The sequence below is a fragment of the Erithacus rubecula genome (genome assembly GCF_903797595.1).
Source record: "Erithacus rubecula genome assembly, chromosome: 1".
Taxonomy (NCBI): domain Eukaryota; kingdom Metazoa; phylum Chordata; class Aves; order Passeriformes; family Muscicapidae; genus Erithacus; species Erithacus rubecula.
This window is the reverse complement of record NC_136658.1, coordinates 75,562,111-75,575,481: the sequence shown is the minus strand read 5'-3', so window position 1 is coordinate 75,575,481 and position 13,371 is coordinate 75,562,111. Positions and strand designations below refer to the sequence as shown.

General features: G+C 38.6%; 1 protein-coding gene across 1 annotated transcript in view; it reads left to right on the top strand.

Moving 5' to 3' along the window:
* Positions 1-13,371, top strand: part of MTUS2 (microtubule associated scaffold protein 2) — a 285,836-nt gene that overhangs the window by 81,343 nt on the left and 191,122 nt on the right. The window contains exon 4 of the mRNA XM_079298328.1: positions 4,856-4,914. The gene's annotated coding sequence lies outside the window, so the exon portion shown is untranslated. The remainder of the gene's footprint in view (positions 1-4,855; positions 4,915-13,371) is intronic.

Sequence of the window (13,371 nt, the reverse complement as noted above, 5' to 3'; positions counted from 1 at the left end):
CCTATTCTGTTGTTAGTTAGTTTGTGTGGGGACACAGAAGGTCTCTGGTGAATTCAGCCAAGCTGTCTTCTCTTGGGAAAGTTTTCCTCCTTGCTGGGAGCCACACTCTTGAAGGAGATAGAGGGTCTGAAGCCCTGTGCTCACAGGCAAAATATGGTCTTTCTTTAAAATTCACTTTGGGCTTCTGTACCTATGTGTTCCTGAATACTGCATTGATCTACAGCTCCTGTGATACTGGAGAATGTTATTCAAAATTTTTAACTATTCTTAATTTTGCTAGTTGGTAGGAAGGCCTTTATTTTTTATTTTTTTTTTTAATTCCTTTGGGGTTTTTATTAAAATACTTTGAAGACAATGGTTGAGTTAATAGTTGGCGATATATTTTCCTGAGGTGTGTTTCCATGTCTCTTGGCTCCAGGAAGGGGGCCAGTACAGAGAACAAAGAGATTTCTTCCCACTGACCTCACTGGTAAGGTAATGACTAAGTAATTATTTATGAAGATATGGCAAAATGAGTTAATTTTATGGTTAGTTTGGCCCTTTTTAAAGTGAAAACTTGAAATCTAGAAGTTGTGTCTAACAGTGCTCATAAGCATAATTTCCAAACCTCAGTTTCAAAAAGATTTTATAGACATTTCCTGATCAGTAGCAAACAAGAAATTGTGCTTCTAAAAATTCTGCTTTCCTAGGAGGCTGTATCCAAAGAACCTTTTTTCAAGTGTTGGTGCCTTAGCAGCAACAAATAACTTGTTGAAATGAAAGAACAGCAGAAAAATTATGTTTATAGTTTCAGCTATTTCAAAAGAAGTGGGTCAAAATGTCCATTTGGCTCATGAAGAATAGTAATATTTTACCTTCATGGTTAAGATAAATCATCTTGGCTATCTTACTGTGATAACTGTATATTAGGACTGACATTTAGGTACAAATTGGTGAGGATCTGGTCTGCTGCATACAAATGAGGAGGCCCCTATGCAGAAGCTTGTCTTTGGCCTCTCTCTGTGTGATTCTTACACCTCATGCATGAAAAACAGAATTGCAAGAGGGATTTTTTAGGCTGCAGTATGTTGTGGGATTTATTGTGAGGAGTAGTGAGAACCAGAAAGCTGAAGTGACCTATTAAGTTTTGTCTGATAAAGGGATTTGTATAGCCTGCTGAGAAAGGTAAGTGGGGTAGTGTTTCTGCCTTAATGCATAGTGCATAGTAGTAAATAAGAAAAAGAAGAGTTAGCAATGTTTCTTTCCTTTAAACTTTGTAGGTAGGGCATCATAATCTACAATGCAAAATCAAATAACATCTTTTCCCAAGAAAGATTCCTGACAACTTGTGCAGAATGTGGAGATCACTTTTGCTAAATATGTTTGGGAGACATTTTTTTCTATTCTGTCTGCACTGTGGTCGAATGGACAGAGGCATTAAGCTCTTCTGTTAAATGGGGAGGGTGAAATGTTGAGGATAGTAATCGTATCTGGATTGAAATGGAGGAATTACTGGAAAACGTGAAGAGAATTTCTTTGAAGATTTTATGGAGTATTAGTGACTGGCATTTCCTTATAGTGCCTGGAACAGAATGATGAGCCCCTGGATCAGAGTTAAAATTGAAGGGGAGGCTGCCAGCTAGAAAGAAAAGCCACCCAGGAGGCCCCAAACTTGGGAGCACTTGCACTGGTAGCCATGGATGCACATGAAATCTTTACTTTGGTTCTTTTCCCCCATATCTTTGCATAAATCCTTTCATTTTGTGAGGCTGTCCTGCATTGCTGTGAGGGAACATACCACTAGATGCAACCAAGTCTGCTCACACATAACCACACAGAGGCAGAAGGGTTTGCAAGTGTCAGCTTCTGTCTCAGAAGAAATTGGAAATATAAGCACTGTGTGTTGGGTGCATGACTGGAAAAAAGTGAAACTTGCTGGGATCTGCTCAAAGAGTGATAGCAGGAAGCCTGCTCAAGTTAGGGTACCTGCTAAAGATAGGGATGTGGTCTGATAACATTTAAACTTCAAGCACATGAGAGCTATGTTATGACTTAAATACTGTCCTTCTGGTCACCCAAATTAAGTACCTGAATTGAGTGTGTTGTTGCATATGGTTGTTGAGAATGTACCAGATTCCCTTTCTGTTTGTTTTTATTTTAAGTATCTCGTATACAAGACTATTTGGCAGCTCTTTCTTTGCAATTCATTGCTGTATTGTTGACTCACTGTCCATGATAAGGTGAGAGGGAGATAAACTACTACTAGCTCTGTGCTTTTCACCCTACATGATCTCTGAATGCTTGACATGGCCATGACCCACTTCACACACCACTGAAATATGTACACTGAGTAATTGTGCATTGATTGGCTGGGTTGAGACTACAAGTGAAAAACACCTGATGAGTTTGCAATTCCAGCAAGCCTCTAGCAAAGCAGTACATTGCTAATTCTGTTAGTGTTTGTTTATGGAAAAGGAGCTTCTCACAGGTTTGAAAAGCTAAGGAAAGCTTTTTCATACCACAATAGTACTCAGTTATGGGCATTTAAGTGACCACAAAAGATGACTTGTCAGGTAGCAGCTTGGCTGGTTTAGTTTTAAAAATATTATTCAAGAAAGTAGTTGGACTAACCTGGAAAAGATGGACTAGAGAACAAGGAAGTTTGTCTTCAGCTAACTAGAACTGTGTTCAATATTAGAAAGAAATGTAACAGGCAAAACTCTGGTCATTGGTATGGTTATTGCTTCAGAGCAATTACTCTGATATTAATCAAATCAGTAATGGAGATGGAAAGGGAGGTCTCTTGCCCAGGTATTTTTATGATCTACATTGCTGCAGAACAATTTTGTTGTAGTTTCTAATAAAAAGCAGTAGTGCTTAGTTATGTCAGTTAAATCACCTAGTGGAATTAAAATACTGGTAAGTTAATACTGATCCCTCTAATTATTGAATAAATTTGCATAAAGGAAATAAATGATGCAATCCTGGACTTCAAATAAGGTAATTTTATTAGAATGATAATTTCTATAATGTTTTTTCTTAGTATTCAGGTGTGATTCTTTTAACAGTTAACAAAAAAATATATATGGAAATTATTAAAATTATTAATTATTAAAGTTATTTTTAAAAGTATAGTATATAGAAGTAGTTGCTTGCTCTTTGATTCAATAGATACAGTTATTTTCAAATAATTTATGAAGACAAATGGATTCACAGAAGTTTTAAAAACCTGGTCTTTTGTAGATTCAAATAGTGGTTCCATTAGTAGTGTACCCACATTGCAGAATTCACATCTTTTCTAGTAAAAATACATGAAGTCATGTTGACAATGCAGCAAGAGTTCTGTGAAACTATTTCACAGAAGAAGTTGTAGAGGTGATAATTTAAATTTTTCCTGGTTTATTATTTTGGCTACTGCTTTTTTGTCTGATTATTTTGGTGGATTTTGTAGCGACTGATGCCCTACAATAAATAAAAATAGATGGATGCTATCAGACTTGCCATTAAGTTCAGAGGACTCTTATTGAATTAATTTGAAGTCTGTGCATTGATCAATCCTTAGTTTGGATGACTGGCACTGTGTTGTAAGTAGTGGTGAAAACTGCTGAGGTTGTTGTCTAACCTTTCCTTGAAATGGCAGCATCAATCACTCCATGATTAACATGCTCACAGGCACTTTTTTCATCTTCTGCTATAGCACCTCTTCTAGCAAAAAAAAAAAAGTATTAATGACTGAGCACTGAAGGAAAAGAGTCTTCTCTGAAAGAGACTCTATGAAAGTCCATGGAAAAACATAATTTTTCATGTGTCACTTGGAATAATGAATCAATAGTTTTTTAAATATAAATGGAAATATATAACTGAAAATGAGGATTGTTTTTCCATTCAATAACTGTAAACAAATTGTATAGTAACTTTGATTTATCGATGCTTTTTTTTTTTTTTTTTCTGGATGGGGAGAAATCAGTCTAATCACATTTTCACAGCCAAAATCTTAGTCTTCTGGGATATCAGTCAAATATGTTCTTTCTCTCATCCCTCTCTTGAGCATGAATATTTATTTAGCAAGATTCAGGAAAAGTATGTAGTAAAGAAATCAACTGCAAATAGGAAGATAAAGAGAGGAAATGTCTAACTGCATACTAAAATATGTTTGCATTTGTTAAGTTTTCAGAATGCTCTTTTGAAGAAATGGTCAATTTTCATCACTACTTGTACTCTAAACAAATGAGTAAAGAAATGTATATCCAATAGATAGCAGTGTAAGAAGTTACTTTATTTATTGTGCTCCTAGAATATTTTATGACTATTTAATCAAATATTGCTTTTTCTTTACTATCCTAAGAGAGGTGGTACATACATTTCCATGGCCACTAAAATTTTCAAATGTGTAATTCCCCCAACAAAACAATTCAGAGAAATTAGAAAGTGTTATTTACCTGCACCCTCTGTGGCACACAGCACTTAAGCTGTCAGCAGGACACTGTCCTAAAGATTGCATCCTTTAGTGTTTCGGAGTCACTAATCCTCTGAGCTGAAAATTTCATTTTCTATGACTTTTAAAACCCAGAACTTCATCCTGCCATAGAAGCACTGCATCCACGTTGGAAAGCTGCTCACAGAGTGTTCAGTTCTCCCAGCACTGCACTGGCCCAAAGCTTGTGCTGAAGCTCAGGCTGCAACCCAGGCAATGAAATTAATAGAAAATCTATGCTAGAAATTAATAGAACAGGTAGTTCAAACATAATCTAGACTTGTGCTTGTGTGAAAAACTCTACTGGCATTTTAATAGATACTCTGCAATTCAAAGAACTTTCCTATTGACCTAGAGTAAATTGCTTTTTCTTTTTTTTTCCCCTTTTGGTATCTTTTGAAGGCTTCTGATGAACAGAGCAAGAGTCTTCCCCAAGGAGCATCTTCAGTAGAAACCAAATAGTAAGTAATACATAGTAAGTAATCCAGGAGGCATGCAAGGTGCACCTTGCAGACAGCTACTCAATTCCACCTAGTCTAATGGGTAACTCCAGGAATTACTCTGCCTTATAACTGTGAAGCAGCATATAATACCAAATTTATGTGCAGCCCACGCTTTGGTTTTGGACTTGCACTGGTAGGCCAGTAATTCATATTTTTCAGCAAGCTTTCAGTGTCCTCCACTCTTTGTCAGATGTACAAATAAAGAAGAGATTGTAGAATAGGAAGTATTTTTAAACATCTAAGTGTTCTCATCCCACTTCAGCCAACTGGCTTTAGTTGATTGATGTTAGTCATTTCATGAGAAACAAACAATTGTATTGAAATTGAAATTAGGTGTCTCTTATAAACCAACCTCTGATCCCACACCTGAATTTCCATAAGGCAAGGCTCACCTTTCTGGAAGTTACATCTCAGCAGTGAATAAGGGATTTCTGGGAATATAAGGAAAAAAACTTGGGTAAAATAGTGAAATCTCACCTATTTCATAGTCAGAAAATTTGTCTGGAGTGTTTATTCTGATTCTGAAAGAGCTGGACTAGACATCCCATGTGTGCTTTGTCTTTGGGGACTTCCTCTGGGCTGTGATTTTTTTGTGGGAAATAATAGGTCACTTGCAGATATGTGCAGTAGACTTAAAAGGCAGAGGGGAAACAATTAATTAGATTTTTTTGAAACTTGGCTGTAAAGGTTTGTCCTACTTTGTGACTGTCACTTGAGGTAAATGATTCAGAACACTTGTGTATTAATTAGAAGCTGTATATATGATACTATTTCTTATCTTTTTGACAACGTGTTATGAGCAATGCAAAAGGATGGTAACTTAGCAAATTGTTTGTGTACTAAAAGTTGGCAAGGTCACTGAGGAGATTCAGAATGGTTGGTAGGTGTCAGAAATGTTCAGGGTCTTGGGGCAAAGGAATGTCCTCATTTATAAAATATGCCAAAACAAAACTGGCTGGTTTGTTGGGCCCACAGGCTGGCCCAACAATTTTTACAGATAAAAGGGAAGGAACAAGAATTTTTTTTACACCTTCCATCCTTTTTTCTGTTTTGAAGTTTAAATTTTAGATGAGGTTTTGCACATCTAGGAGATGATTGCTTTCCAGTTTTGATGATGACTTTATATACCAGTTCCTCCAGTCATTAGATACAAACTGCAGTACTTTGCAAATAGAAGATCTGATTTATTGTCTGACCTGACTATTAATGAAGCATTTTGACTATATCTGGCCTAATTCCCTACTGTGTAAACATATGTAGCAACTTTGAACTGAATGGCAGTACATGAGATTGTGCTAGTGATAAGTTTGGCCCATTATAATAAAATACAACAAATAAATATGTTTTGTGCTTGTAAATTATTTTAATATTGCGATCAGAACTTGCTGATTAGCAATTATGAGGAAATCTTTCCTCTGACACAAGAAGTGTTAGATTTTTTTCAAGGAAACCAAATTATTTTTATCTTCAAAACAAAAAATGTTGAGTTAGAAGGCCTTATATTAAATAGGTACAACACTTAAAATAATGCATGATCCTATGTCAGCTCCAGTGCTGTTAAAACACAGAAGTTATGCATTGCCTCTGAGAGTAGACTTTGGGATAGTTGAAGGAATGTGGATGCATTGTCCTGCCTTAGGCTGAATTCTCTGTGGAGATGGGCTGGCTCCTGCTCTCTATTCACTACATGCAGAGAGATAAAATGATGATCTTGGATTAGACAACTGAGTTTCGGATTGCTAAAATTAACTAAGTCATATCCACAGTCACTATATTTATCTTCAGTGTATCTTTTTCTATTTTGTTTCTAATTTCATGTCTCTCCATTCACCCATTTTCTGTGTCTTCTGCAGTTTTTCTCTAAATCCATCATCCCACATGTTATTTCCTTTAATTTACCCATGATCTCTGATGCTGCAATGGCAAATGGGATTCTATGATACTTCTGCTCCACTTTATTTGCTGAAACATTGATTTTTCTTAAAGCATTTAAGTACTGAAAAAAATCAATAGGGCTATATACAAGTAATGTAAAGGCATCTTGGTAACTCATAAAGAGCCAACTGGCAGAGTTTCATGTCATTCAGTGAGAGGGAAACCTGTGGTTTGTAGCTGAGGGCAAATGATAGCACAATTCTCTCATATCCTGTGTTACACACCTGCCCACTGAGGGTAACCACAGCCCAGAAAGCTACAAGAAGACAGAGAATGATCAGGAGAAAATGGTGTGAGTATCCCAACAAATAACAGTGGTTCCTTGTTCCCAGAAATGCCACTGTTTTCTTGGCTGACTCCTGCCCTGTGGAACATTACTGGGAGCTCCCAGGGAAGCCATCAGGAGGTCCAGCAGCAGCATCTCTTCCTTAGACCTATTATTCCTTCTCATTTCTGCCTGGCTTGTTATGGGAGAGATGTATGTGCCCAAGCCTGGTGTTAGGGAGCTGCTGTGAACTGGGCTGGCCTCTGCACCCTCTCAGGTGTTGGAGGGGATTTTGGCATTGTGTAAAGCCTCCTGCCAGGCTCTGGCTCACTCCAGATGTGTGTCCCCACTGCTGCCTCCAAATGGGCTGCTCAGCTCCTCATGGACAAGCTTTCAGACCCCACAAATGACATCAGATGAAGAGGAAGCCAGGGCTGCCACCATCTGAGTGTGAAGGCAAGCCCACAAACCCATCAGTATTTTTGATCAGTGGGTCCCCTGCCAGTGTCAAAATGCGTTATGAACAAATGGCCAAATATTTCACAGATGTCATGCAATGGGACTCAAGCTCCAAGGCCAGAAATATCCAAGTGTAAAGACAACTGATGTTTGCAGAGATACCTTAAAACTTTGTCTCCTGGTGCATGTAATGGGATTTTTCCATCTGTTTGCCATGGAGCTGGGGAATGCAAAAGCTAGAGTATGGTAAGATTATAATCAGATTCATTTGTTTTTCAATTACTGCTAGGTATATTTTATTTCTGAGGCTGGGACAAGATCCAGCATTTTTAGCCTAATGTGGATAATACAGGTTACAATTTTTTTCCTAAAAATGTTGGAGTGCTTATTTTTCCTATGTTTGACATTGTATAATCACAGATATTGTAATTATAGGTATTCATTTTTGTGATGAAATGTGGCTAGTTGTAACAACATTCTTTAAATAGCCATCTCCTTTTCAGTGAGAAATATTTGGCAGTATCCCATTCTACCATTTAATTGAGCCATGTGAATTATGTGAGCAGGGAGAAGAACAGGCAGAACCCCCAGAACATATGAATTAGACACATCTGTCATAACCCAATCCTGGTATTAGTGCACATGTTTTTGGTGCTGTAGTAAAATAGGAGAAATTCCTAGGAGGCATGACTAGCACTGTAAGGGAGATGGTGTTATGCAAGGAAGCACAGCAGGTACTTACCTGCACCTCAGTGTGCCAAATGACCTGACCAAACCCCTGTGATGGCAAACCAGTGGTAGGACCTATGAGATGTATGTGCTGCTGGAATTCTCTTCCCATAAAGGTGCATCAACAGAGATCTCTGGAAGTGAAATGAAAACCTTTCCTAAGTGTCTTTCAAAGTGGTAGTAGAGAAGAGACAATTGCTTGATTTGGATTCCCTTGTTAGGAAGAGTTCTTTTAAGAGACAGAGTATTTTTTGTCCATGCAGAGATATGGATGCGTATGAACCTCACAATGTAAACAAGCTGTCAGATTTCACACCCATGGCACTTGCAGTTCATTGCTTTAGGCCATGAGCACCTGAGAGGATAAATTATAAAGGTTTGCCTTCTTCTAATGTGTTCTGTTTGCCAATCATAGATCTGCTTTTTCTTCTGTACCTAAAATCATTAATTTTAATATAGGAAAGCCAGTCAGCAGTGTTATGTTAAGCAGTGAAGTATCCTAAGGGAGTCTAGATGAGCTCTGTCAGGAATGCACTTCTGTGTTCTTCCCTCAAGGATAATGATCTTTTCCTCCAGAAAACATTAAATTATCAATTCACTGATGCAACTTCCTGTGATATACTGTAGGATCCACATTTTGACTTTCAGACAGATAATCCAAGTAATATTCTGGGAAAGGTGTCTGCAAATAGTCTAAGAAGCATCAAGTAAGGAAGAGCCTCTATGCAAATATAGTATGAAACATCTAGAGTAAACTGATGGGGAGAGCTATGATGTGGATCCTTTTGTACCATGGGATTTTTGCTCCTGCATAGGGCTTTTCACATGGGTTTCATGAACTAATACAATGAAGTGCTTTGTAATCTCCTTTATCTGCATATGCTTGCTATGTGTAATTTTTGTCTTGCCTGGGACAAAACCTGAAGCCCAGTGCTGCAGGGAAAAACTTTCCCTAAAGGCTCAGTAACTCCCAACTTAGGCAGATACACTGCTGCTGGAATACACCAGGCAGAAAGGAGAAGGGATAGTTGGTCTGGGGAGTAGATGCTGGAATTCCTGATGGTGCTCCTGGAGCTCCCAGTGATGTTCCCTAGAACCTGACTCAGTCAATAAAGCAGTGGCATTTCTGGGAACAAGGAGCCCCTGCTGTTTGTTGGGATATTCCCACTGTATACCCATTGTCTCAGTGCTTGGCTGAGTTCCTGTGTCAGGCAGTCTTCCACAGCCACTGCAGCCATCCTGCCCTTTGCACCAATGCACTTTCTTCTAGCAATGCCTAGTAGCCAATCCATCCCCTTTGGAAGTCTCACCACTGGACTCTGCATTGCTTCTTTCACACTGATGGAGTTGTCTTAGCAACAGCAAGGGCAGGGCAAGGTGTGATCTCTGTTCTGTACAGCGCAGTGCAGAATTCACAAGGCCATACAAATGTTTTATGACAATAATTTCCCTTCCCTTCCTTCAACAGGTTATTGTGTTCTTCTTTCAGCAGCTGAACTTCATTTTGTAATTTGTGGCCCATTAGTACTGCTTCTAGGAAGGACTGACAAAGCCACTACTGAAATTGTTCACTCACAGTTATGGCTGGTATCCAAAGGACCTGCTGTTCTGTTGAGCTGCACAGTTCAGGAGATTTTCTATCCTCACACTGACTGTGGGCTGCTATGCTAGCCACAGCAGCCTGTGACAGCAGAAGTGCCACTGCTTGTACCCAGTGCAATCATCCCTGTGGCATCAGAAATGAAAACCAGCTGAGAAAATAGGGAGGTTTGCTCCTGGCTTTGTCAGAATGGAGGTTTCCTGCTTGGCATCATAGCATGTGTGGAAATTTTGCTGGGATGGCTCATTCAGTCCAGGATCATCTATGTGTCTGCTCCTCCTGCTTTCTGGTGCTGCGGATTTTTGGGGCATGGTTTGCAGCCAGTTTGGCCAGGGGAAATATGATAAAAGAAGTTAAAAGTTCTGCTATTGTGCCTCACTAGTAAGATGTAATTAACCAGTGGGGAGTCATGGGTCTAGAGAAAATTTCTGTCTGTTCCTACGGGAGAAGCAATATGACTTCCTGAGGGATTTCATTCTGTTATTCTGTGAAGATGGTGCCTGTGATGTCTAATCAGCAGCAGGAGTGGAAGGACAGAGCATGGTCAGAGCAGATTAAATCTTCATGGTTTCCAGTTGCTGTAATAGCTTTTTTAGCTGCTAATATCTTGATTGAAATGTGATTTTCTTTCTTTTTTATTTTTTTTCCCCATGTAACACTCATATATTGTGCATATTTTTATATAAGAAGGACAAAAATGGCAAGACACCAACCCCCTCTCCCAAGCCATAAGCTGTAGAGGACCAGGACACTAATGAAAGTGTCATACAGGTTTCTCTTAGGTCTATTTTCCATAGGCTGATGCCTGAAATATTTATCCTTTTACCATTAACATTTCCTTAAAGGATTCCACCTGCACATGTCAACTACTGCAGAGAAATTTGGCTTCAGCACCCAAAGGGGCCAGGCCATGCTCAGGGCAGGACCAAAGCTGGAGGTTTTGGTTGTGCAATGGGACACACAGCCTGTTGCTTTCAGCCCCTCTTTGGGAAGGGTGTTCAGTTTGCCAGCCTCTCTGATTCCCAGAAAAGCCCTGGGACTTTCCTCAGCTGAGCCCTTGGATGCTGCTGGCTTTAAACTGCCTGGTACTGCAGAGCTGTTTCTCATAGTACTTCCCACTGGAAGAACTGAATCATTCTGAATTTCATGTGCAGGTGGTTTTCTTTCTGGGGACTCACTCAGCACAGAGAAGCAAAACTGGCTAATCAGTTTTACTTTAGTTTACAGCCTCCTCTCAAGTGGTATTTGACCAAGGTGTGAATAATAAATGTTTATTTGTTTAGAGAAAGCCTTGACTGAAATATAATTAAAATAGTATAAACATTTGTATTACTCTTACAGAGTGTAAATTTAGACAGTTTTCCATGAAAGGATGCCTTCTAACCAAATCATCTGTCAATGTTTGAAGTTACAAAGGTATATTCATAAAGGTAAATAAGTGTATTATCTGCCTGTCATTTGTGATACTCAGGAGATGATAAAAATAAACCAGAATAAAACAGAAAATAAGTTTATAGAAAACGGAGAAGGTAGGCTGGCAGGTATATTAGTGGTGAGCAAAGAAAATTGAAAGTCAGGCTGAGAAGTAATGACATGCTGTTTGTTTTTTAATGGACACTCATTATTTCTGCAGGGAACGTCTGCTCTGCAAGGGTTCTTTGCAGCAGCTCACCAGCAGAGGTGAATAACCTCAGATTACCTCATCTTCAATGCACATTATACCTCATCCACATTTCAATTGATTCTGGCTCCTTCTGCTTTCAAGTTTAAATACAATTCTGAGGTTTCCGGTTGAAGTTCCTCTTTTTGGGGATGCATTCATATGTATGATGGTTATATCTAAGATGAGATAAATCCTTCTGTTAATAAGTTACTTTTTTAACCATTGTGGACAGAGGTAGTTTAACCAACAACCTTGTGCATATTTACCTGGATGGTAGGTGTCTGAGTTCAGATGAATCCAGCCCTGAAGTATCTGTTGACTGGGATTTTGTGACACATATCTCCAGAGATCCTGAAAAGCTTCCCAGATCTGACTTCCTCCCCTGTATACTATCTGGAAAATATCCTCCCATTATCTTTAGATGTTTACTTGTGGAGGGGCAAAGGTCATAGCATGCTGAGCATGTTAAAGGTTTTCTCCAAGTTTACATAAGATATTCCTTTTGTTTGCTGTGTGAATTGTTCTTTATATGAAGGCACTCAAACCCTTGTAATATCAGCACACCTAGCTGTGAAAATGCCAGAGACACTGTCTTTGATATTTTCAAGGGGGTTGAAACAATCACTGTTAATCACTCAAAGATATGAAAATGACTTACCCAAGCGAAATATACTGTGCTTGACTTTCCTTTTAGTTACACTGGTGAAAATTGAGAGTTGCTGGTGTCAATTACATTTTGTCTGGCTTAACAGAGATAACAATCAGGCCCCTTGGCTTCTAATCAAGTTTGATATTACCCTGGTGAGTTGTTCTAATCCCTTAAATGGCACCATGTGGTAAGAAATCAATTGTGTTATGAAAATTACACAGCTTTTCAGTTGTTCTAGTGTAGTCTGAACTAATTGCCTAATTTTACCTTCTCAATAAAGAAAATATTCAGAAGTCTCTATTGTACCACATCTCCAGTAGACTTCCATATTTCAAATTCTCATTATAAAAAAGGATGACAAATGCTTTTGGTCAAAGAAGTTTTTGAATATGCAACTCAGTATAACTAGTCACTAGTGAGCCCACTGTCTTTACAAACACCTTGTAGTTGTTTGCTGGATTTTGTGCACACATATTGGGTAAGTTGTTTTTTTTTTCTGAAGGCAACCTCTTGCCAGTGCAGATGGTGCAGGTTATTTGGTGCTGTTGCATGCGTGGGATTCTGCATGTGAAATTTATGCATTACTGAACAATAGTTCTAAAAGTGCTGCTGTGCGCAGAATGAGTGGGTGTGTTCTTCTCAGAACCAAATACATCTGGAACACAGTTTTGAATAGCATAAATTATGTAGTGGAATAAAACAACACAAATAAGCCACTCAGGTATGCACAGCTGTAGAGTTACCTAGGTGCAAATTTCTATCATTTGGGGATATCTTGTAGTTGCTTTGACTCTGGCTCTATAACCAAACTAGTAGATAGAGTTTGTCCATGTGTATGCTTGGTCATCCTTTGACCAAGGTGAAGAGATATTTTTGTCTGTTTTCTGAAGACAAAACATTATGAATCACTGAACATTTGCTTTGTGCTTGGAGTGTCTCCACTGTGCAGAAATGCCTTGGAGCATTGGGAGGAATTGCTTGTATAAGCCATGAAAGTTAACTATGGCATTTAGAGACACCATGAAGTAAAAAAATTGCAACAAAAAATTGCAATTGGTTTCTTAAAAGCCATGGTACTTTGCAAAATGACCTGTCCTACTTTTCACTCTGCTTGT